We start from the raw sequence: 26358 nt of genomic DNA, 5'->3' as shown, positions 1-26358 counted from the left end.
GGGTGGAGCTCTGCCTCAGGCCCCTCCCTCTGCATCAGGCCCCTCCCTCTGCCTCAAGCTCCTCCCTCTGCCTCAGGCTCCTCTAGATCCTCCCTCTAACTCCTCACTCTGCCTCAGGGTCATTTAGCTCCTCCTCCTACCTCAAGCTCCCCCCTCTGTCTCCTCCTGCATCTAGCTCCTCCCTCTGCCTCTAGCTCCTCCCTCTTCTATCTCCATAGAATCTCATCAGCACCAGCCGTCATCTCCTCTCAGTAATGGGAAAGTCGTCACTGAATACAGATTTTCCCTCAGAAGTGAGGCTTGTGATAATGGCCGATCAGTTCTGGGGGAGAAAGAAGCAGCTTCCCTGATGAGATTATTACAGCGTCTTATTTCATGTATATTATTGATTTGACATAAGAGTTATACGACGGTTACACTGGAAGTCCTGACGGAGCCTCTGACCGTAGGGTGAAACGTGGTGTGAACACGACGTATTGAAATTTACTAGTAAAAGTCTTTAATAATGTTTCTTTGAGACCAAAAATCATCATCATCTTTGTAAATCTGACAATTCGGGTCATAGTGAAAAGAATGTTTGTTTTTACCGCATTTTGCCCATTTTAGTTTCCGGATCTGTGGCCACATACAGTGCCGTGCGAAAGTATTCGGCCCCTTGAATTTTTCAACCTTTTCCCACATTTCAGGCGTCAAACATAAAGATAAAATGTTAATGTTCTGGTGAAGAATCAACAACAAGTGACACAATTGTGAAGGTGAAGGAAATTTATTGCTTATTTTAAACTTTTATAAAAATAAATAACTGAAAATTGTGGCGTGCAATATTATTCATCCCCTGTAAGTGAATCCTTTGTAGCGCCCCCTTTTGCTGCGATTACAGCTGCAGTCTCTTGGGGTATGTGTCTATCAGTTTTGCACATGGAGAGGTGAAATTCTCGCCCATTCTTCCTTTGTAAACAGCTGGAGCTGAGTGAGGTTGGATGGAGGCGTTTGTGAACAGAAGTTTTCAGCTCTTTCCACAGAGTCTCGATTGGGTTCAGGTCTGGACTGTGACTTGGCCATTCTAACACCTGGATACGGTTATTTGTGACCATTCCATTGTAGATTTTGCTTTATGTTTGGGATCATTGTCTTGGAAGACAAATCTCCGTCCCAGTCTCAGGTCTTTTGCAGAGTCCAACAGGTTTTCTTCAAGAATGGTCCTGTATTTGGCTCCATCTTCCCATCAATTTTACCATCTTCCCTGTCCCTGCTGAAGAAAAGCAGGCCCAAACCATGATGCTGCCACCACCATGTTTGACAGTGGGGATGGTGTGTTCATTGTGATGAACTGTGTTGCTTTTACGACAAACATCGTTTGGTATTGTACCCAAATAGTTTAATTTTGGTTTCATCTGGGCAGAGCACCTTCTTCCACATGTTTGGGGTCTCCGGTGGCTTGTGGCAAACTTTACACCACACTTTTCATGGATATCTTTGAGAAATGGCTTTCTTCTTGCCTCTCTTCCATAAAGGCCAGATTTGTGCAGTGTAGACTGATTGTTGTGCTATGGACAGACTCTCCCCCCTCAGCTGTAGATCTCTGCAGATCATCCAGAGGGATCCTGGGCCTCTTGGCTGCATCTGATCAGTCTTCTCCTTGTGTGAGATGATAGTTTGGATGGACGGCCGGGTCTTGGTAGATTTGCAGTGGTGTGATGCTCCTTCCATTTCAATATGATCGCTTGCACAGGGCTCCTTGGGATGTTTAATGTTTTGGAAATCTTTTGGTAACCAAATCCAGCTTTAAACTTCTCCACAACAGTATCCTGGACCTGCCTGTTGTGTTCATTGGTCTTCATGATGCTCTCTGCGCTTTACACAGAACACTTAATTTTAAGCAACAGGCCAGATAGAATAACAGACGTACGAGTGGATGGGCACCTCGGGAACAGTGACCACAATATAATACAATTCCACTTGTCCTTTAGTAAGGTGCCTTGGAGGGGGGTTACAAAAACGCTGAATTTCAGGAAAGCAAAGTGTGATCAGCTTAGAGAAGACCTTCGCCAAATTGATTGGGACAATGTCCTCAAAAATGGGAGCACAGAAAATAAGTGGGACATTTTTAAATCGGTATTAAACAGCCACTGCGAGCTAGCCATACCATACAGAAATAAAAGGGCTAGGAACAGGAGAAAACCAATGTGGCTTAATAAGGATGTAAAAGGGGCAATGAATAATAAGAAAAAGGCATTTACAAAGCTAAAACAAGAAGGCAGCGAGGAAGCATTAAAAATATATAGAGAAAAAAATAAAATGTGTAAAAACAAATACATTTAGCAAAAGTAGAAACTGAGAGACTCATTGCTAAGGAAGAAAACAAATCCCAAACTATTCTTTATTATATAAACAGAAAAAAGATTAAAATTGATGGTGTCGGCCCTTTAAAGAATAATGAGGGTAAAATCATAGAGAGCGATGTGGGAAAAGCAAATGTTTTAAATTCTTTTTTTCTCAACTGTGTTCACACAGGAAAAGCATATGCCAGGGGAAATGCAGAGTGATCATGTAAACGCGTCATTAACCCCTTCACCCCCGGCCACTAAAACACCCTAATGACCGGGCCATTTTTTGCAATTCTGACCAGTGTCACTTTGACAGGTTATAACTCTGGAACGCTTCAACGGATCCTGGCGATTCTGACATTGTTTTTTAGTGACATATTGTACTTCATGTCAGTGGTAAATTTAGGCCGATATTTTTTGCGTTTATTTGTGAAAATTTAGGAAATTTTGCGAAAATTTAGAAAATTTCGCAATTTTCAAACTTTGAAAATTTATGCCCATAAATCTGAGAGATATGTCACACAAAATAGTTACGAAATAACATTTCCCACTTGTGTACTTTACATCAGCGCAATTTTCGAAACAAATTTTTTTTTCGTTAGGAAGTTAGAAGGGGTCAAAGGTCATCAGCAATTTCTCATTTTTCCAACAAAATTTACAAAATAATTTTTTAGGGACCACATTACATTTGAGGTGACTTTGAGAGACCTAGGTGACAGAAAATACCCAAAAGTGACCCCATTCTAAAAACTGCAACCCTCACACTGCTCAAAACCACATCCAATAAGTTTATTAACCCTTTAGGTGCTTCACAGGAACCAAAGCAATGTGGAAGGAAAAAATAAAAATTTTACTTTTTAACACAAAATTGTTACTTTAGCCATAAAATTTTCATTTTTACAAGGGAGAATAGAGAAAGTACACAATACAATTTATTGTGCATTTTCTCCTGAGTACGCTGATACCCCATATGTGGTAAAAATCAATTGTTTGGGCGCACGGCAGAGCTCGGAAGGGAAGGAGCGCCATTTGAATTTTTGAACGCAAAATTAGCTGCACTCATTAGCGGACGCCATGTCGGGTTTGAAGACCCCCTGAGGTGCCTAAACAATGGAGCTTCCCCACAAGTGACCCCATTTTGGAAACTAGAGCCCTGAAATAATTTTTCTAGATGTTTGGTGAGCACTTTGAACACCTGAGGGCTTCACAGAAGTTTATAGCGTTGAGCCGTGAAAAGAAAAAATTGTTTTTTTACCACAAAACGGTTGCTTCAACTAGGTAGCTTTTTTTTTCACAAGGCTATCAGGAAAAAATGCACCATAAAATGTATTGTGCATTTTCTCCTGAGTACACAGATACCTCATATGTGGTGGAAAGTAATTGTTTGGGCGCATGGCGGGGCTCAGAAGAGAAGGAGCGCCATTTCACAGCAAAATTGGTTGGAATCATTAGCGGACGCCATGTCACGTTTGGAGACCCCCTATGGTGCCTAAACAGTGGAGCTCCTCCACAAGTGACCCCATTTTGGAAACTAGAGCCCTCAAATAATTTTTCTAGATGTTTGGTGAGTACCTTGAACAAAAACAGTTCAATCGAATTGAGTTTTAGAGACAAAAATATAAAGAACCTCAATTACCAGAATAAAATGTAACCTTTATTAATATCTAGATTTAGTTAAAATACACCCGGTGACTGTGAGCACACACAGGGGCATACAAGCAAAAAAGAGCATTACCAAATGGGATCCCTCTAACAAAGGAACTGCTCTTAGCTATGGGGAAATGTATGCTGGTGTGTGTGTAGCATATACCCCTTTTAGAAAACTAATTATTCCTTGATGCCCCCTAGATATCAAAAAGCATTCATTACACCATAGGTGCACAAAAGGGTAGAAGGGGTGGACAGTCTCTATGGAGTCCCTATCTCACCCTATACATGCTTACTCCTACCTACCGACGGGGGGTTTGACGCCGTAACTTTTTTGGGCGCCCCCGTTCCACGTCGGCTTACCCTTATGCACCCTACCTCAAGGTGAATGAATACTAAACAATTTTTTAGAATTCAAAAATAATTCAAAACATTCATGGATCAGATTAAATGCAAATATTGTACAACCTGTACGAAGAATGCGCAAAAGGGACCTAAATGACTAATCCTCAATGCATTCTGATTATCAAATAAATAAATATAAATGGAACCATGGGGGCGGAGTAAAGTGGAAGGGGAGACAATCTCTATGGGGTCCCTATCTCACCCTATACACACTAACCCCTACCTACCAACGGAGGGTTTGACGCCGTAACTGTTTTGGGCGCACCCGTTCCACGTCGGCTTTCCCTTGATACACCCTGCCTCAAAGGTGAACAATTTCTAAACAGTTTTTCAAAAATCACACATGATTCTAAAAAATGGACCTGCACATATACATCCTACAGTTTAGATAACATTTTCACTGATATATTGCAGAGCGTTTACTGAAAATCAAGATGTCATCTTTTGAAACAGGTGATAGGGTAAATTTCTGATTACCATAACTTATCGTACAGATTGCACAAAAATATATATAAGGAGAAGGGAATATAGATGCAGTTACTTCCCTTCAGATGATCATTTCTATATCGCCTCGACGCGTTTCCCCTCCCATCTGAAGGGAAGTAACTGCATCTATATTCCCTTCTCCTTATATATATTTTTGTGCAATCTGTACGATAAGTTATGGTAATCAGAAATTTACCCTATCACCTGTTTCAAAAGATGACATCTTGATTTTCAGTAAACGCTCTGCAATATATCAGTGAAAATTTTATCTAAACTGTAGGATGTATATGTGCAGGTCCATTTTTTAGAATCATGTGTGATTTTTGAAAAACTGTTTAGAAATTGTTCACCTTTGAGGCAGGGTGTATCAAGGGAAAGCCGACGTGGAACGGGGGGCGCCCAAAACAGTTACGGCGTCAAACCCTCCGTTGGTAGGTAGGGGTTAGTGTGTATAGGGTGAGATAGGGACCCCATAGAGATTGTCTCCCCTTCCACTTTACTCCGCCCCCATGGTTCCATTTATATTTATGTATTTGATAATCAGAATGCATTGAGGATTAGTCATTTAGGTCCCTTTTGCACATTCTTCGTACAGGTTGTACAATATTTGCATTTAATTTGATCCATGAATGTTTTTGAATTATTTTTGAATTCTAAAAAATTGTTTAGTATTCATTCACCTTGAGGTAGGGTGCATAAGGGTAAGCCGACGTGGAACGGGGGCGCCCAAAAAAGTTACGGCGTCAAACCCCCCGTCGGTAGGTAGGAGTAAGCATGTATAGGGTGAGATAGGGACTCCATAGAGACTGTCCACCCCTTCTACCCTTTTGTGCACCTATGATGTAATGAATGCTTTTTGATATCTAGGGGGCATCAAGGAATAATTAGTTTTCTAAAAGGGGGTATATGCTACACACACACCAGCATACATTTCCCCATAGCTAAGAGCAGTTCCTTTGTTAGAGGGATCCCATTTGGTAATGCTCTTTTTTGCTTGTATGCCCCTGTGTGTGCTCACAGTCACCGGGTGTATTTTAACTAAATCTAGATATTAATAAAGGTTACATTTTATTCTGGTAATTGAGGTTCTTTATATTTTGGTGAGTACCTTGAACACCTGGGGGCTTCACAGAAGTTTATAACGTTGAGCTGTGAAAAGAAAAAAATTTTTTTTTACCACAAAACGGTTGCTTCAACTAGGTAGCTTTTTTTTTCACAAGGGTAACAGGAAAAAAATGCACCATAAAACGTATTGAGAAATTTTTCCTGAGTACGTAGATACCTCACATGTGGTGGAAAGTAATTGTTTGGGCAAATGGCGGGGCTCAGAAGAGAAGGAGCGCCATTTGACTTTTCAAACGCACAGACGCGGTGCACTGATCGGCCGCTGCAGGACGCACGGTCGGATGCGATACAAAAAGCGTCGGGGATACGTAAAAAAAAAAAGTCACGCCAAAAATTGACCATGGATGCAGATACGTTGCATCCATGATCAGCGCTTGGCGGGACGCACGGACGGATGCGATACAAAAAGCGTCGCAGATACGGAAAAAAGTCACGCCAAAAATTGAGCAGGGATGCCGATTCGTTATGTGCATCCCTGATCAGCGCTTGGCGGGACGCACGGACGGATGCGATACAAAAAGCGTCGGGGATACGGAAAAAAGTCACGCCAAAAATTGAGCAGGGATGCAGATACGTTATCTGCATCCCTGATCAGCGCTCGGCGGGACGCACGGAAGGATAAGGTGTAAAAATGGACAGGGGATACAGCAAAAAAAAAAAAGTTATACTCACAGCACCCAGAGGATCACTGACCAGAAGTGCTGCAGGAGGAACAGCTTTACAGGAGCAGCAGGCAGAGATCAGCAGAATGCCCAGGAAGGACCCAGCGATGGATGCAGATGTGATCGGGCCGGTGAAGACAGGTAAGAGGACGACGGGGGAGAGCAGAGGGGGGAGGAGGGGAGAGCAGAGGGGGAGGGGGGGAGAGCAGAGGGGGAGGGGGGGGAGAGCAGAGGGGGAGGAGGGAGAGCAGAGGGGGAGGGGGGGAGAGCAGAGGGGGAGGGGGGAAGCAGAGGGGGAGGAGGGAGAGCAGAGGGGGAGGAGGGAGAGCAGAGGGGGAGGAGGGAGAGCAGAGGGGGAAGGGGGGCGAGCAGAGGGGGAGGGGGGAGAGCAGAGGGGGAGGAGGGAGAGCAGAGGGGGAGGGGGGAGAGCAGAGGGGGAGGGGGGTGAGCAGAGGGGGAGGGGGGGGAGAGCAGAGGGGGAGGGGGGGAGAGCAGAGGGGGAGGAGGGAGAGCAGAGGGGGAGGGGGGGAGAGCAGAGGGGGAGGGGGGGAGAGCAGAGGGGGAGGGGGGGAGAGCAGAGGGGGAGGGGGGGAAGCAGAGGGGGAGGAGGGAGAGCAGAGGGGGAGGAGGGAGAGCAGAGGGGGAGGAGGGAGAGCAGAGGGGGAAGGGGGGAGAGCAGAGGGGGAGGGGGGAGAGCAGAGGGGGAGGAGGGAGAGCAGAGGGGGAGGGGGGAGAGCAGAGGGGGAGGGGGGGAGAGCAGAGGGGGAGGGGGGTGAGCAGAGGGGGGGGAGAGCAGAGGGGGAGGAGGGAGAGCAGAGGGGGAGGGGGGAGAGCAGAGGGGGAGGAGGGAGAGCAGAGGGGGAGGAGGGAGAGCAGAGGGGGAGACCGGAGAGGGAGCTGCAGAAGCAGAATAGAGATAATGGAGGAGGCAGTCAGATCGCGGGGGGAGCAGATCGGGATGTCGGGGGGGGGGGAGGAGCAGATCGGGATGTCGGGGGGGCAGATCGCAGGGGGGCATGGGCAGGGGCTAACACGGGAGCGCGCAGGGGCACCACGGGAGCGCGCACGGGCTGCAAGGTGAGCACAGTACTCACGTGCAGCAGGGAGCGGTGACCTCAGCTACGGCGGCGGCGGCAGCAGCAGCGGTGGGGCGTGGTACCACAAGTACCAGCCACTGTACGCTGCAGACATGTTGGGGGAGGGCTCGCAGGCCAGCACAGGCCTGGGGAGGCGGTCACCGGCAGATCAGACCGCCCCACTGCACACTGATTGGAGTGATTGCGCGTCATAGCACGATCGCTCCAATCAGTGCTGCAGGGGCTGGGGGCGGCATGTTTGAGGTCCACCTATGATATGCTGCAGCAGCTGCGGCATCTCATAGCTGGATCTCACAGGATCGCACTAATTCAGGCATTATTTTTGCCGAAATTAGTGCGAACGATGTGGTTGGCGGTTCAGATTTGAACAGCCAATCACATCGATCGTCGATAGGGGGTGGCGATGCCGCCCCCCCTGGGGTCAAGCAAAGGTCCCCTGCTGTAAGAAACAGAGAGTAATAGATTGAGGGTTTCCAAGCCGCGCCAATGACGATCAAGTTAAGCCATTAGATTAATGTTCCTTTATTCCAATTACAGGTCTACGCGTTTCGGAAGGCACCCCTTCCTTCTTCAGGACCAGATAGCAAGAAAAACATCAAATCTGCTGTCCAGAAAGTCCTTACAGCACTATATACCCCACTGATGACGTCATGATCCACCCACTTTCAGAAAAAATCGGCGGGAATCAACGCATTTACAAATACAATGACGTGGCAACTTCACTATACACAATTTCATAAATAAATCACTTAAAACCATTTCTTCCCTTTTTAAGAACAATGGAAGCCCAAATAAACATAAAAGATAATAAAAACCTGTGATAATATGAAAAAAAGCAATGTGCGTGTGAAGACTCTTTTTTTATCTCTGTCATATAAATGTATGTAAAAAAACTATATGTGTAGAGTGAATATCTGTGAAATCACCCAACAAAGCCTAGAACACCATATTATTATGTGCTACCTAGGACAGGGTTGTGGAAGTGTACTCCCTTGCTATAGTCGGAGCCACAGAGAAGCTGTTATTGGTCGTGAAGGAAAAAAGTAGACTGATAAATTGTGATTATTGGTGCAAACACAAAAAAGGGAAGTCTAAGTGCATAGAGGTGAAAATCTGCTAAACACCCCAACCACAGTCTAGAACACCACATCATTATATGATAGCTAAGACAAGGTTGCAGGAATATACTCCCTGGCTAAAATCAGAGCCACAGGGGAGCTATTATGGAAAAAGAAAAAAGGATCGGCTAAAAAATTATGACCAATAGTGAAACCATATACAAGAAGCCCTGGAAAGAAAAATCCAAGGAAAACATTTGGGAGGGAAAAAATACACAAAAGCCCTCTTTCATGAGGAAAAACCATGAGCCCGACAAAATAAACTCAAGCCAAATACACGAGAATGTTTTCCTTGGATTTTTCTTTCCAGGGCTTCTTGTATATGGTTTCACTATTGGTCATAATTTTTTAGCCGATCCTTTTTTCTTTTTCTATAATAGCTCCCCTGTGGCTCTGATTTTAGCCAGGGAGTATATTCCTGCAACCTTGTCTTAGCTATCATATAATGATGTGGTGTTCTAGACTGTGGTTGGGGTGTTTAGCAGATTTTCACCTCTATGCACTTAGACTTCCCTTTTTTGTGTTTGCACCAATAATCACAATTTATCAGTCTACTTTTTTCCTTCACGACCAATAACAGCTTCTCTGTGGCTCCGACTATAGCAAGGGAGTACACTTCCACAACCCTGTCCTAGGTAGCACATAATAATATGGTGTTCTAGGCTTTGTTGGGTGATTTCACAGATATTCACTCTACACATATAATTTTTTTACATACATTTATATGACAGAGATAAAAAAAGAGTCTTCACACGCACATTGCTTTTTTTCATATTATCACAGGTTTTTATTATCTTTTATGTTTATTTGGGCTTCCATTGTTCTTAAAAAGGGAAGAAATGGTTTTAAGTGATTTATTTATGAAATTGTGTATAGTGAAGTTGCCACGTCATTGTATTTGTAAATGCGTTGATTCCCGCCGATTTTTTCTGAAAGTGGGTGGATCATGACGTCATCAGTGGGGTATATAGTGCTGTAAGGACTTTCTGGACAGCAGATTTGATGTTTTTCTTGCTATCTGGTCCTGAAGAAGGAAGGGGTGCCTTCCGAAACGCGTAGACCTGTAATTGGAATAAAGGAACATTAATCTAATGGCTTAACTTGATCGTCATTGGCGCGGCTTGGAAACCCTCAATCTATTACTCTCTGTTATCTGCCAAAAACCGAGGGACCGCTGCTGTGACTCTGGATTATTCACACACATGCTGTTATAGGAGTTGTGACTGTTACAACCCCTATAGGTGAGTAGTATCTCCCTACTTTTCTCTCCCATTGTTATTTGGGTAAGACCCTATTGCGCTTCTTTCCTCCACAGTCTTTTATCTGCTGTAAGAAACAGCAGGGGACATCATTTGAAAGCCGTTGCTATGGCCACGGCAATCAAAGGAAGTTTAGGCCGTAAAATTATGTCCCTGGTCGTTAAATCACGTTAAAATAAGACGTAATTTTACTGCCCGCGGTCGTGAAGGGGTTAAGTATGACCGGCCTAACCCAGGAAGAAGTGCAGAACCGACTTAGTAACATTAAAATTGACAAATCACCAGGCCCTGATGGCATTCACCCTCGGGTATTAAGGGAGTTAAGTAATGTGATAGACAGGCCTCTATTCCTTATATTTAAAGACTCTATAGAAACTGGGTCTGTTCCACTGGATTGGCGGCAAATGTGGTACCAATATTCAAAAAAGGGTGTAAAAGGGAACCTGTAAACTATAGGCCGGTAAGCTTAACATCTGTTGTGGGTAAAATGTTTGAAGGGTTTTTAAGGGATACTATTATGGAATGTCTCAATGTTAATAACTGTTTAACTCCATATCAGCATGGATTTATGAAGGATCGCTCCTGTCACACTAACCTGATCAGCTTCTATGAGGATGTAAGCTCTCACATGGACCGAGGAGAAGCATTGGATGTCATTTATCTTGATTTCGGTAAAGCATTTGACACTGTCCCACATAAAAGACTGCTAAGTAAAATGAGAAAGCTTGGGCTCGGGGAAAATGTGTGTAGATGGGTAGGTAGCTGGCTTAGTGGTAGAAAACAAAGAGTGGTTATTAATGGCGCATACTCAGATTGGGCCAGGGTTACTAGTGGGGTGCCACAGGGGTCTGTATTGGGCCCCCTACTATTTAATACATTTATTAATGATCTGGTGGATGGTTTACAGAGTAAAATATCAGTATTTGCAGATGATACAAAACTATGTAAGGTAGTTACCACAAAGGAGGACAGTTTTCAACTACAGATGGATTTGAGTAAATTGGAGAATTGGACTGAAAAATGGCAAATGAGGTTTAACATAGACAAGTGTAAGGTTATGCACATGGGAAGGAGAAACAGATGCTACGATTACTTACTAAATGGGAAACCGCTGGGGAAATCAGACATGGAAAAAGACTAAAGGGGGCTTTACACGCTGCGACATCGCTAATGCGGAGTCGTTGGGGTCACTGAATTTGTGACGCACATCCGGCCGCATTAGCGATGTTGCTGCGTGTGACACCGATGAGCGATTTTGCATCGTTGCAAAAACGTGCAAAATCACTCATCGGTGACATGGGGGTCCATTCTCGATTATCGTTACTGCAGCAGTAACGATGTAGTTCGTCGTTCCTGCGGCAGCACACATCGCTATGTGTGACGCCGCAGGAACGAGGAAGCTCTCCTTACCTGCCTTCCGGCCGCTATGCGGAAGGAAGGAGGTGGGCGGGATGTTACGTCCCGCTCAGCTCTGCCCCTCCGCTGCTATTGGGCGGCCGCTCAGGGACGTCGCTGTGACGCCGCACGGACCGCCCCCTTAGCAAGGTAAGTATGTGTGACGGGTCTGGGCGATGTTGTGCGGCACGGGCAGCGATTTGCCCGTGTCGCGCAGCAGATGGGGGCGGGTACCCACACTAGCGATATCGGGACCGATATCGCAGTGTGTAAAGTAGCCTTTAGGCATCTTAGTCAATAAGAATCTAAATTGGAGTGCCCAGTGTCAGGCAGCTGCCACCAAAGCAAATAGGGTGATGGGATGCATTAGAAGAGGTCTGGGGGCACGAGATGAAAACATCATTCTCCCTCTGTACAAATCACTAGTCAGACCACACTTGGAGTATTGTGTGCAATTTTGGGCACCGGTACTCAAGAAAGACATTACTGAACTTGAAAGGGTTCAGAGGCGGGCTACTAAAATAATAAATGGAGTGGGTGCATTACAATACACGGAAAGGTTATCAAATTAGGTCTATTTACTCTAGAAAAGAGAAGACTTAGGGGAGACCTAATAAACATGTACAAATATATCAGAGGGCCATATAGAGATCTCTCCCATGATCTGTTTGTACCAAGGACTATGACAAGAACAAGGGGCATTCTCTTCGATTGGAGGAAAGAAAATTCCTACATCAGCATAGAAGAGGGTTCTTCACGGTAAGAGCAGTGAGGCTCTGGAACTCTCTTCCTGAGGAAGTGGTGATGGCCAACTCACTAAATGAATTTAAGAGAGGAATGGAGGCATTTCTTGTTAGCAAAAGTATAGAAGGTTATAAATAGCCTAATCTTACAGGTAGATAGAAGAGCGACCAAGATTATTAGAGGAATGGGTGGGCTGCAATACCAAGACAGGTTATTAAGCTTGGGGGTATTTAGTTTGGAAAAACGAAGGCTTAGGGGGGGATCTAATCACAATGTATAAACATATGAGGGGACAGTACAGAGACCTTTCCAAAGATCTTTTTACACCTAGGCCTGCGACTGGAACACGGGGGCATCCGCTACGTCTTGATGAAAGAAGGTTTAATCATAATCACAGAGGAGGATTCTTTACTGTACGAGCAGTGAGACTATGGAACTCTCTGCCGCATGATGTTGTAATGAGTGATTCACTACTAACATTAAGCAGAGCCTGGACGCCTTTCTTGAAAAATGTAATATTACCAGTTATGTATATTAGATTTTATGACAGGGTATTGATCCAGGGAACTAGTCTGATTGCCGGATGTGGACGAAGGAAGGACATTTTTTCCCCATTGGAGCTTATTTGACACATTGGGGTTTTTTTTGCCTTCCTCTGGATTAACATGTTAGGCTACGGGTTGAACTAGATGGACTTAGGCGGGCTTTGCACGCTGCGACATCGGTAACAATGTGTTAGCGATGCTGCAGCGATAGTCCCGCCCCCGTCGCACGTGCAATATCTAGTGAAAGCTGCTGTAGCGATTATTATCGCTACGGCAGTTTCACACGCACATACCTGCCGTGCGACGTCCCTCTGGCCGGCGACCCGCCTCCTTCCTAAGGGGGCGGGTCGTGCGGCGTCACAGCGACGTCACATGGCAGGCGGCCAATTGAAGTGGAGGGGCGGAGATAAACAGGATGTAAACATCCCGCCCACCTCCGTCCTTCTCATTGCAGCCGGGACGCAGGTAAGGTGATATTCCTCGCTCCTGCGGCTTTACACACAGCGATGTGCGCTGCCGCAGGAGCGAGGAACAACATCGCACCTGTCGCTGCACCGGCATTATGGAAATGTCGGAGGCTGCAGCGATGATACGATGACGCTTTTGCGCTCGTTCATCGTATCAAAAAGGATTTACACGTTGCGATATCGACTGCAACACCGGATGTGCGTCACTTTCGATTTGACCCCATCGACATCGCACGTGCAAAGCCGCCCTTAGAGTCTCCCTTCAACCTTAAAAACTATGAAACTATGAAACTGAGCCTATCACAGAGCGGGGGCATTTATACAGGACTTGATTACACACAGGGGCTTATATTTATCATCATCAGTCATTTAGGACAGCATTGCATCATTCAGAGATCCTCAATCAACTTCTGGAGGGAGTTTGCTGCACTGAAAGTAAAGGGGGTAAATAATATTGCACGCCACAATTTTCAGTTATTTATTTTTTTAAAAAGTTTAAAACGAGCAATAAATTTCCTTCATCTTCACAATTGTGTCACTTGTTGTTGATTCTTCACCAGAACATTCACATTTCTTTGTCGCTCCATTGGGAGACCCAGACAATTGGGTGTATAGCTTCTGCCTCCGGAGGCCACACAAAGTATTACACTTTAAAAAGTGTAACCCCTCCCCTCTGCCTATACACCCTCCCGTGCCTCACGGGCTCCTCAGTTTTTTGCTTTGTGTTGAAGGAGGCACACATTCACTCAAGCTCCCATTTTAGTCAGCAGCAGCTGCTGATTGTATCGGATGGAAGAAAAGAGGGCCCCCACAGGGCCCCCGGCATGCTCCCTTCTCACCCCACTCTGGTCGGCGGTGCTGTTAAGGTTGAGGTATCCATTGCGGGTACAAAGGCTGGAGCCACATGCCGTTTTCCTTCCCCATCCCTTAGAGGCTCTGGGAGAAGTGGGATCCTAACCGGTCATCTATTCACTGGGACCGGGCTCCCTCCGCAGCCCCTGTGGGAATCTGACGGACAGGAGACTTGGTATCATCAGGGACAGGGCCCTGCATCTAAAAGGTACTCTGTGTCCCCATGGGGACGGTGCATGGAGCGATTTTGTCACAGACGCTGCAGCGGCTGCTGTATTTTTATGACGACCGGGACTACCGCGCCGACCGCACCTGTTTGCCGGCCGCGGTGTTAAATTTAGTCCCCGGCTTCATGCGGCCTAGTACCATAACTCCCGCCCCCGGGCCTGCCATTCAGGGGTAAGGGCGGGACGGTCGACCTGACGTCGACAGTGAGGGCTGGAGCATACTTTAGGTGTCCTCCTCCCCCCTCACTGATCACTGTGGGGCACCAGATTCCCGCACTTTATTAGTCGCCGCCCACGGCTCCCTCCTCCCCTGAGAGCTCCGGCAGCCATTTTTTAAACACATTCTGCCGGTGGAGGACTTCTGGAACGAGCTCTGCAGCTCTGGGAGACCCAAGGCAGGGAATCTGGTGGACACACACCGCTTTGGGCGGTCGGTAAGCCACACCGGTCACCCGGTGCTGGTCCCCCTAGGGTGCTGAAGTGTGTATAATATATATATATTATATATATATATATATATATATATATATATATATATATATATATTGTGAGACTGTGACCGGGGTTATCTATGACGGCCGGTATGTCTCGCCCCGGTTGTGCTCACTCCATGATAGAAAGTAAATCCACTCTAGGGTTAATGCTGTTCCCCTACAGGCTGAAGGAAGGGTTAAAAGGAAACGGTAACGAGGGCAGGTGTGCCGGGTGTGAGGGAGTGAACAGAACTCCCTGAGTTCTCTGCTGGAGAGGCACATGTATTGTGTTATGGACTTTTGTTTGGACATTAAAACCGTGTGCTGTGAACCTTAATGCCTGGATCCCGTGTCTTCTGCTGCGCAGCCGACCGTGCTACCTCACATATGGTGGAGAATGCGGGCATGACAGCCGGTGAGGTGTAGCATCCATCCCTGGTGACCCAGCTGCGCATGTCCTGGATTCGAGCGGCCATACTACAGCCCAAACCCGGCGACGCCATGGAGGACATACTAAAGCATTTGGCTCAGGCTAATGCACAGCAACAACAGACCAATGCACACCTGCTCCAATCCTTGCAAGTGCAGGAAAAAAAACTCCAAGAACAGATGGATCAGGCCAATGCACGTCAGCAGCAATCCTTGCAAGTGCAGGACAAAAGGCACCAAGAACAGATGGAGCAGGCCAATGCACGTCAGCTGCAAGCCTTGCAATTGCAGGAAAAAAGGCACCAAGAACAGATGGTTCTCCTGGCCAAGTCGATCCGTGCCGGACCGGCAGCAACAACCCCGGGACCGGGTGACAACGGCAGCGTCCGGAAAGCGGTGAGACAAGCGTTGCAAAAGATGACCCCGGGTGATGATGTGGAAGCGTTCCTGGCGGTGTTTGAGCGGGTGGCCGAGCGGGAAAAGCTGCCGACCCCGCAGTGGGCTGAGGTATTGTCGCCCTATCTGACGGGGGAACCCCAAAAAGCGTACCTGGACCTCTGTGCCGAGGACGCCATTGACTATGTGACCCTGAAAGCCGAAATACTGGCTCGGTTGGGGGTGAATACCTATGTACGGGCTCAGCGGGTAAATCAGTGGTTCTATGAGGAAGCCAAACCCGTACGCTCCCAGGCCTATGACTTGTTGCATCTTGTAAAAAAGTGGTTGCAGCCTGACACTCTGAGCCCGGCGCAAATGGTGGAAAGGGTAGTAGTGGATCGTTTTGTGCGCACTTTACCCGTCACCGTTCAACGGTGGGTCGGACAGGGTGACCCGAGTACCCTGGACCAATTAGTGTCCCTGGTAGAGCGGCATGTGGCTACGCAGGACTTGATACGGGACACTGAGACTTTGCGTACCGCCCGTCGGTCCGGCCCCTCCAAGCCTAGGGCCAAGGACCCACCGCTGACAACGGTACAGGAGTCCCCTACCGTCCCGTCTGAGGCCGCGGCCGCCATTCCTGAGGTCCGGAAGGTTCTGTACCCTAAACGACAACCCGTCAAGGAGGTATCCTTCCCTATTAGATGTTGGCAGTGCCAGCGGGTGGGACATATGGAAGCCCAGTGTCCACTCACCACGGAGCCCATGGATTGTGGGGTTACCCGGCGGGGTTCAATGTATGCTCAGGTGGTGTGTACCGCTGACCTGGTCTCCCCAGAGACGGAGCCCCACTTGTGCCAAATACAGGTGAATGGATGTCCGGTTACAGGATTGTTGGATTCCGGAAGCTTAGTGACCCTTGTGCGATCCACCTTGAGAGCTAAAGTAAAGGCCACAGGACGCACCGTGGGGGTGGTTTGCATACATGGGGACCGCCGCGACTATCCCACGGGGATTGTCACCATCACAGCACCTTGCGGTCAGGTGCAACATGAGGTGGGACTTCTTAACACTCTTCCTTATGACGTGATCCTAGGAAGGGATCTGCCCTATTTTTGGACTTTATGGAGGGGACCCTCTAAGTCCCCTCAGATATTGGTCGGTCCGGGACCTGAGCCCTACAATCCTGAATCCGGGACACCTGCCGTAGGGGTCACCATGATAGGGACAGAGTGTGAACCCGATAGGTCGCCCCTAGAGGTATTGGCAGGAGAGGCTGAGACGGTCGAGCCCATCCCGGAGTTGGAGGCGTCCCCGGATACGTTTGGGACAGCCCAACTCCAGGACCCTACGTTAATACATGCCCGGAGTCGGGTGACAGTAGTTGACGGGGTGGCACAGCTGCCCGGTGCCCAGGTAAGGTACCCCCATTTTGCTCTTAAGCAGGATTTACTCTACCGGGTAGATGAAATACGGGGCGTAGGGGTAGAACAGTTGGTGGTGCCCCAGCCGCATCGCCGGCGGGTCCTCGACTTGGCTCATAAACACCTGATGAGTGGCCACCTAGGGGTCAAGAAAACGCAGGAGCGAATATTGCAAAGGTTCTATTGGCCCGGGGTCTTTGGGGAGGTAAAACGGTTCTGCGAAACCTGCCCGGAGTGTCAGCTTACTGCACCCCTGACCCATTTTCGCAGTCCGTTGGTACCGTTACCCATTATAGAAGTCCCTTTTGAACGGATAGGGATGGATCTGGTGGGGCCCCTCGTAAAGTCCGCTCGAGGGCACCAACACATCCTAGTGATCGTTGACTATGCCACCCGGTATCCCGAGGCGATACCTCTCAGACATACTGCAGCAAAGCTTATAGCTCGGGAGTTGTTTGCTGTGTTTTGCCGGGTGGGATTGCCCAAGGAGATCCTTACGGATCAGGGGACCCCATTCATGTCTAAAGTGACCAAAGAGCTATGCCGGCTACTCCAGATCAAGCAGTTGCGTACGTCTGTGTATCATCCTCAAACGGACGGTTTAGTCGAGCGTTTCAATAAAACCCTGAAAACCATGCTAAGAAGGGTGATTTCAAAAGACGGGAAAGACTGGGATATGATGCTTCCCTATTTGATGTTTGCCATACGAGAGGTGCCACAGGCATCCACGGGGTTTTCGCCTTTTGAATTGTTATACGGGCGACATCCCCGGGGATTGTTGGACCTGGCAAAGGAAACATGGGAACAAGAGCCCACCCCCCATAAAAGTGTGATTGAACACATTTTGGGTATGCAGAACCGCATAAGCGCGGTCATGCCAATTGTGAAGGAGCATTTACAGGAGGCTCAGGCCGCGCAAAGCGGCCGCTACAATAGACAAGCCACCGTGCGGACCTTTAAACCCGGGGATCGGGTGTTGGTATTGATCCCCACGGCGGAGAGCAAATTCCTGGCTCAGTGGCAAGGCCCCTACGAGATAAAGGAAAGAGTAGGGGTGGTTAACTATAAAGTATTGCAGCCCGGTAGGCAGAAACCTGAACAAATATACCATGTCAACCTATTAAAACCTTGGCAGGAACGGGAAAGCCTGATGGCTGTTTTTTCCCCACCTCCCTCCTCTTCGGGTCGTTCACATCCGGCTCCAGCGACCTCCGGAGAGGACGAACCGGAAGTAAGGATTGGAGAAGCCCTCACCAAGCAACAGAGGCAAGAGGCCAGACGGTTGGTTCAGCAGAACCCCGATGTCTTCTCCGAGCTGCCCGGTAGGACCAGTCTGATACGACATGATATTGTCACCGAGCCCCACCTGAAGGTACGCCTGAAGTCATACCGGGTACCGGAGGCTCGACGACAAGCCATATCGGAGGAAGTAAAGACAATGTTACGCCTGGGGGTCATCGAAAAATCCCGGAGTGAATGGGCTAGTCCGATTGTCCTAATACCAAAACCCGATGGCTCCTTAAGGTTCTGCAATGACTTTAGGAGATTGAACGAAATATCCAAGTTCGATCTCTACCCCATGCCCCGGGTGGATGAGCTGATTGATAGGCTGGGACAGGCGCGATATTTTACCACGCTCGGCCTGACCAAAGGGTACTGGCAGGTGCCACTAACGGAGTCCGCCAAGGAGAAAACCGCTTTTGTTACGCCGGAGGGTCTCTTCCACTATGTTGTCTTGCCTTTTGGGTTACATGGCGCTCCGGCCACGTTCCAGAGGTTGATGGACTTAGTGCTGGAACCCCACCAGGCGTATGCATCAGCGTACCTGGATGACATCATTATTTACAGCTCCGATTGGCAGACCCACTTGGAACAGGTACAAGCGGTGGTGGACGCGCTTCGAACAGCCGGATTGACAGCCAATCCCAAGAAATGTGCATTGGGACTCACGGAAGCCCGCTACTTGGGCTACGTGATAGGCCAAGGAGTGATTAAGCCCCAAATTAACAAGGTTGAGGCGATCCAGAAGTGGCCTAGACCCCTGACCACGAAGCAGGTTAGGGCCTTCCTGGGTATCGTGGGGTACTACAGGAGGTTTGTAAAGGATTTTGCGGGACTATCAGCCCCCTTGACGGACCTTCTCAAAGGCAAGAAGTCCGTCATGGTGCGCTGGACTCCGCAGGCCGAGGACTCCTTCCGGGCCCTGAAGGAGGTCCTGTGCGGACAGCCCGTTCTGGTCAACCCTGATTTCCGGAAGGAGTTCATAGTACAGACCGACGCCTCGGAGATCGGCCTGGGGGCAGTGCTGTCTCAGGTGGTTCAGGGGGAGGAACACCCCGTCACCTTCTTAAGTAGGAAGCTCACCCCTCCCGAGCGGAATTATAGTGTAGTGGAGAAGGAGTGCCTGGCGATCAAGTGGGCCTTGGAGTCCCTACGCTATTACCTGCTGGGACGGCAGTTTCGCTTGGTGACGGATCACTCTCCACTGGTCTGGATGAGGTCCGCCAAGGAACGGAATGCCCGAGTTACCCGGTGGTTCCTTTCTCTGCAAAACTTCCGGTTTACGGTTGAACACCGGGCCGGTAGGTTGCAGGGCAACGCCGATGCCTTGTCCCGCGGCCCGTGTTTGATGGCGGGAGTTCAACCCCGCACGCTTGAACTGACGGGGGGGGGGGTATGTGAGACTGTGACCGGGGTTATCTATGACGGCCGGTATGTCTCGCCCCGGTTGTGCTCACTCCATGTTAGAAAGTAAATCCACTCTAGGGTTAATGCTGTTCCCCTACAGGCTGAAGGAAGGGTTAAAAGGAAACGGTAACGAGGGCAGGTGTGCCGGGTGTGAGGGAGTGAACAGAACTCCCTGAGTTCTCTGCTGGAGAGGCACATGTATTGTGTTATGGACTTTTGTTTGGACATTAAAACCGTGTGCTGTGAACCTTAATGCCTGGATCCAGTGTCTTCTGCTGCGCAGCCGACCGTGCTACCGCACAAATAAATAAATATATATATATATATATATATATATATATATATATATATATATATATATATATAATAATTTGTATACATTTTCTCTGTTCGGCCGCATTGTTTTGCTTTTGGCTATATACCCTCAGTGATCACTCTCCTAGGAGACAACAGCATGTCGTTCACAAGGAGCAAGGGTGCCAAGACACAGGGTTATTTTGCAACCTGTACATCTTGTGCGGCTATGCTACCTGCAGGTTCCACCTACCCTAACTGTGAGCAATGCTCGGGCCCTGTTGCACTCGCTCAGCCGGAGCCTCGGGCACTGGTGGGACTCTCGGTTCAGGTAGAACCGCCGGCTTCCCCTGTTCAGGTGGCAGGGACAGAGTTTGCAGTTTTAGCTGAGAAACTCTCTGAGTCGCTTTCACAATCCATGGCTCAGTCTATGGACAAATGGTCTGCTAAGATACTAGAAGCCTTGCAGTCCAGATCGGCCTTTACACAGGCCCCGGGCACTGCGGGATCATCGCCCCCAGGCCCCTCTCGGTCTGCGCCGCAGCGTGCTCCTGGAGTGGCACCTAGGTCTCACGGGGAGGACTCCGGCACGGACCGCAGTCCCAGACCGGCTAAGCGGGCTCGCTGGGAATCTTCCCCGACTTAATCACGCTGTTCGGGGTCTCAGCTTGAGGACTCTCTGGAGGATGAAGCGGAGGTCGCAGCTCAGGGCTCTGACCCTGACGTTGCTCTCAATCTTGATACACCTGAAGGGGACGCCATAGTAAATGACCTTATAGCGTCCATCAACCAGGTGCTAGATCTTTCTCCCCCAACTCCACCTATAGAGGAGTCGGCTGCGCAGCAGGAGAAACACCAGTTTAGGTTTCCCAAACGTACACGGAGTGCTTTTTTCGATCACTCTAACTTCAGAGATGCTGTCCAGAAGCACAGATCATTTCCGGACAAGCGCTTTACTAAGCGCCTTAATGACACACGTTACCCCTTCCCCTCTGACGTAGTTAAGGGTTGGGCTCAATGTCCCAAGGTGGATCCTCCAGTCTCTAGACTGGCGGCTAGATCCGTAGTATCAGTGGCAGACGGTTCATCGCTCAAGGATGCCACTGACAGGCAGATAGAGCTCCTAATGAAATCCATCTATGAAGCCACAGGCGCGTCTTTTGCCCCGGCCTTTGCAGCCGTGTGGGCACTCCAAGCTATCTCAGCTTGTCTGTCTGAGATTAATGCGGTCACACATACCTCTGCTCCGCAAGTTGCGTCTTTGACTTCTCAGGCGTCGGTATTTTCATCCTACGCCATGAATGCCGTCCTGGACTCTGCTAGCCGTACAGCGGTAGCATCCGCCAATTCGGTGGCAGTCTGCAGGGCCATGTGGCTACGCGAATGGAAGGCAGACTCTGCTTCCAAGAAGTTCTTAACCGGTTTGCCTTTTTCTGGAGACCGATTGTTTGGCGAGCGATTGGATGAAATTATTAAGCAATCCAAGGGAAAGGACTCGTCCTTACCCCAGTCCAAACCAAACAAACCTCAGCAACGGAAAATTCAAGCGAGGTTTCGGTCCTTTCGGCCCTCAGCCAGGTCCCAATCCTCCTCGTCTAACAGGCCACAGAAGGACCAGAGGAACTCTTATGCATGGCGGTCTAAGTCACGTCCTCCAAAGACCGCCGGAGGCACCGTCTCCAAGGCGGCCTCCTCATGACTGTCGGCCTCCCCAAACCGCATCCTCGGTCGGTGGCAGGCTCTCCCGCTTTTGCGACGCCTGGTGGCCACATGTCCAAGACCGATGGGTGAGAGACATTCTGTCTCACGGTTACAGGATAGAGTTCAGCTCTCGTCCTCCGACTCGTTTCTTCAGAACATCTCCGCCCCCCGAGCGAGCCGATGCACTTTTTCAGGCGGTGAACACTCTGAAGACAGAAGGAGTTGTGATCCCCGTTCCCCTTCAGGAACGTGGTCGCGGTTTTTACTCCAACTTGTTCGTGGTGCCAAAAAAGGACGGATCATTCCGTCCCGTTTTGGACCTCAAACTGCTCAACAGACACGTGAGAACCAGACGGTTTCGCATGGAATCTCTCCGCTCTGTCATCGCTTCGATGTCCCAAGGAGACTTCCTAGCATCAATCGACATCAGGGATGCTTATCTCCATGTGCCGATCGCACCAGAGCATCAACGCTTCCTGCGTTTCGCCATCGGGGACGAACACCTTCAGTTTGTGGCACTGCATTTCGGCCTGGCGACAGCCACACGGGTCTTCACCAAAGTCATGGCATCCGTTGTGGCGGTCCTACACTCTCAGGGCCACTCGGTGATCCCTTACTTAGACGATCTCCTAGTCAAGGCACCCTCCCGGGTGGCATGTCAACACAGCCTGACCGTTGCTCTGGAGACTCTCCAGAGGTTCGGGTGGATCATCAATTTCCCAAAGTCAAAATTGACTCCGACCCAATCACTGACTTACCTCGGGATGGAGTTTCATACTCTCTCAGCGATAGTCAAGCTACCGCTGGACAAACAGCGTTCGCTGCAGACAGGGGTGCACTCTCTTCTGCGGGCCCAGTCACACCCCTTGAGGCGCCTCATGCACTTCCTGGGGAAGATGGTGGCAGCAATGGAGGCAGTCCCCTTTGCGCAGTTTCATCTGCGTCCACTCCAGTGGGACATTCTCCGCAAATGGGACAGGAGGTCGACGTCCCTAGACAGGAACGTCTCTCTTTCTCGGGCAGCCAAAACCTCTCTTCAGTGGTGGCTCCTTCCCACTTCTCTGTCGAAGGGAAAATCCTTCCTGCCCCCCACCTGGGCTGTGGTCACGACGGACGCGAGTCTGTCAGGGTGGGGAGCGGTTTTTCTCCACCACAAGGCTCAGGGAACCTGGACTCTGACAGAGTCCTCCCTTCAGATCAATGTTCTGGAGATAAGGGCAGTGTATCTAGCCCTAAAGGCATTTCATCGGCATCGGTGGCTGGAGGGCAGGCAGATCCGCATACAGTCGGACAACGCCACGGCGGTCGCGTACATCAACCACCAGGGCGGCACGCGCAGCCGTCAAGCCTTCCAAGAAGTCCGGCGGATTCTGCTGTGGGCGGAGGCCACAGCCTCCACCATCTCCGCAGTTCACATCCCGGGCGTGGAAAACTGGGAAGCAGACTTTCTCAGTCGCCAGGGCATGGACGCAGGGGAATGGTCTCTTCACCCGGACGTGTTTCAAGAGATCTGTTGCCGCTGGGGAACGCCGGACGTCGATCTCATGGCGTCTCGGCACAACAACAAGGTCCCGGCATTCATGGCACGGTCTCAGGATCACAGAGCGCTGGCGGCGGACGCATTAGTTCAGGATTGGTCGCAGTTTCGACTGCCTTATGTATTTCCGCCTCTGGCAATGCTGCCCAGAGTGTTACGCAAGATCAGGTCCGACTGCCGCCGCGCCATCCTAGTCGCTCCAGACTGGCCGAGGAGGTCGTGGTACCCGGATCTGTGGCACCTCACGGTGGGTCAACCGTGGGCACTCCCAGACCGACCAGACTTGCTGTCTCAAGGGCCATTTTTCCATCTGAATTCTGCGGCCCTCAACCTGACTGTGTGGCCATTGAGTCCTGGCTCCTAGCGTCCTCAGGGTTATCTCAAGATGTCATTGCCACTATGAGACAGGCCAGGAAACCAACGTCCGCCAAGATCTATCACAGGGCTTGGAGGATCTTCTTATCCTGGTGCTCTGATAAGGGTTTTACCCCCTGGCCGTTTGCCTTACCCACTTTTCTTTCCTTCCTTCAATCCGGAATGGACAAGGGTTTGTCTCTCGGTTCTCTCAAGGGACAAGTATCGGTGCTTTCCGTGTTTTTTCAAAAGCGTCTAGCCAGGCTTCCGCAGGTCCGCACGTTCCTGCAGGGAGTTTGCCACATAGTCCCACCTTACAAGCGTCCGCTAGAACCCTGGGATCTTAACAGGGTGCTAACGGCTCTTCAGAAACCACCTTTCGAGCCGCTGCGGGATGTCTCTCTATCACGTCTTTCGCAGAAGGTGGCATTTCTAGTGGCAGTTACATCGCTCCGTAGAGTGTCGGAGCTTGCAGCGCTGTCATGCAAAGCCCCCTTCCTGTTTTTTCACCAGGATAAGGTGGTTCTGCGTCCGGTCCCGGAATTCCTCCCTAAGGTGGTATCTACTTTTCATCTCAATCAGGATATCTCCTTACCTTCATTTTGCCCTCATCCAGTTCACCAATGTGAAAAGGATTTGCACTTGCTAGATCTAGTGAGAGCACTCCAGATCTACGTGTCTCGCACGGCGCCACTGCGCCGTTCTGATGCGCTCTTTGTCCTTGTCGCTGGCCAGCGTAAGGGGTCGCAGGCTTCCAAGTCAACCTTGGCCCGGTGGATCAAGGAACAGATTCTTGAAGCCTACCGTTCTTCTGGGCTTCCGGTTCCTTCAGGACTGAAAGCCCATTCTACCAGAGCCGTGGGTGCGTCCTGGGCATTGCGGCACCGGGCTACGGCTCAGCAGGTGTGTCAGGCAGCTACCTGGTCTAGTCTGCACACTTTCACGAAACACTATCAGGTGCATACCTATGCTTCGGCAGATGCCAGTCTAGGTAGGCGAGTCCTTCAGGCGGCGGTTGCCCACCTGTAAGAGGGGGCCGTTTTCGGCTCCTTTTATCGGGGTATTCTTTTACCCACCCAGGGACTGCTTTTGGACGTCCCAATTGTCTGGGTCTCCCAATGGAGCGACAAAGAAGAAGGGAATTTTGTTTACTTACCGTAAATTCCTTTTCTTCTAGCTCCTATTGGGAGACCCAGCACCCGCCCCTGTTCCCTTCGGGCTGTTGTTCTTTTGTGTACACATGTTGTTCATGTTGAATTGTTCCTTTGGTTCATGGTTTCAGTTCTCCGACCATCCTTCGGATTGAATTTACCCTATACCAATTCATAAGTCTTCTCCTTCCTGCTTTTGCACCAAAACTGAGGAGCCCGTGAGGCACGGGAGGGTGTATAGGCAGAGGGGAGGGGGTTACACTTTTTAAAGTGTAATACTTTGTGTGGCCTCCGGAGGCAGAAGCTATACACACCAATTGTCTGGGTCTCCCAATAGGAGCTAGAAGAAAAGGAATTTACGGTAAGTAAACAAAATTCCCTTCTTTATCTTTATGTTTGAAGCCTGAAATGTGGGAAAAGGTAGAAAAATTCAAGGGGGCTGAATACTTTAGCAAGGCACTGTATGTCTGAACACAGATTTTTGCTCTTCAGGCACATAGGACCGGCGTGATGGGCGATACAAGTGTGAACCCCACACGTCTCCCCGTGGGGTACATTAGTAACCGATCCCCCGTGCACAGTGAGAGTGAGATGCTCTGCACGCTCCTGTCACAGTTTGTACATGCGGAGATCCTCTGACCTGAGGTGTAAGCGTGGTGTGTACAGACGAGTGTGATCCTCTGACCTAGGGTGTGAGCGTGGTGTGAACAGACGAGTGTGATCCTCTGACCTGAGGTGCAAGCGTGGTGTGTACAGACGAGTGTGATCCTCTGACCTGGGGTGTGAGCGTGGTGAGAACAGACGAGTGTGATCCTCTGACCTAGGGTGTGAGCGTGGTGTGTACAGATGAGTGTGATCCTCTGACCTGGGGTGTGAGCGTGGTGTGTACAGACACGAGTGTGATCCTCTGACCTGGGGTGTGAGCGTGGTGAGAACAGACGAGTGTGATCCTCTGACCTGGGGTGTGAGCGTGGTGTGTACAGACACGAGTGTGATCCTCTGACCTGGGGTGTGAGCGTGGTGTGTACAGACACGAGTGTGATCCTCTGACCTGGGGTGTGAGCGTGGTGTGTACAGACACGAGTGTGATCCTCTGACCTGGGGTGTGAGCGTGGTGTGTACAGACACGAGTGTGATCCTCTGACCTGGGGTGTGAGCGTGGTGTGTACAGACGAGTGTGATCCTCTGACCTGGGGTGTAAGCGGGGTGTGTACAGACGAGTGTGATCCTCTGACCTGGGGTGTAAGCGGGGTGTGTACAGACGAGTGTGATCCTCTGACCTGAGGTGTGAGCGTGGTGTGAACAGACGAATGTGATCCTCTGACCTGGGGTGTGAGCGTGGTGTGAACAGACGAGTGTGATCCTCTGACCTGGGGTGTGAGCGTGGTGTGTACAGACGAGTGTGATCCTCTGACCTGAGGTGTGAGCGTGGTGTGAACAGACGAATGTGATCCTCTGACCTGGGGTGTGAGCGTGGTGTGAACAGACGAGTGTGATCCTCTGACCTGGGGTGTGAGCGGGGTGTGTACAGACGAGTGTGATCCTCTGACCTGAGGTGTAAGCGTGGTGTGTA

General features: G+C 49.6%; 1 protein-coding gene across 3 annotated transcripts in view; it reads left to right on the top strand.

Moving 5' to 3' along the window:
* Positions 1–26358, top strand: part of CFAP92 (cilia and flagella associated protein 92 (putative)) — a 168868-nt gene that overhangs the window by 1413 nt on the left and 141097 nt on the right. The gene's annotated exons all lie outside the window — the stretch shown is intronic.

Source organism: Anomaloglossus baeobatrachus, chromosome 8, assembly GCF_048569485.1.
Source record: "Anomaloglossus baeobatrachus isolate aAnoBae1 chromosome 8, aAnoBae1.hap1, whole genome shotgun sequence".
In the NCBI taxonomy this organism is placed as follows: Eukaryota; Metazoa; Chordata; class Amphibia; order Anura; family Aromobatidae; genus Anomaloglossus; species Anomaloglossus baeobatrachus.
This window is presented reverse-complemented; position numbering and strand designations above follow the sequence as displayed.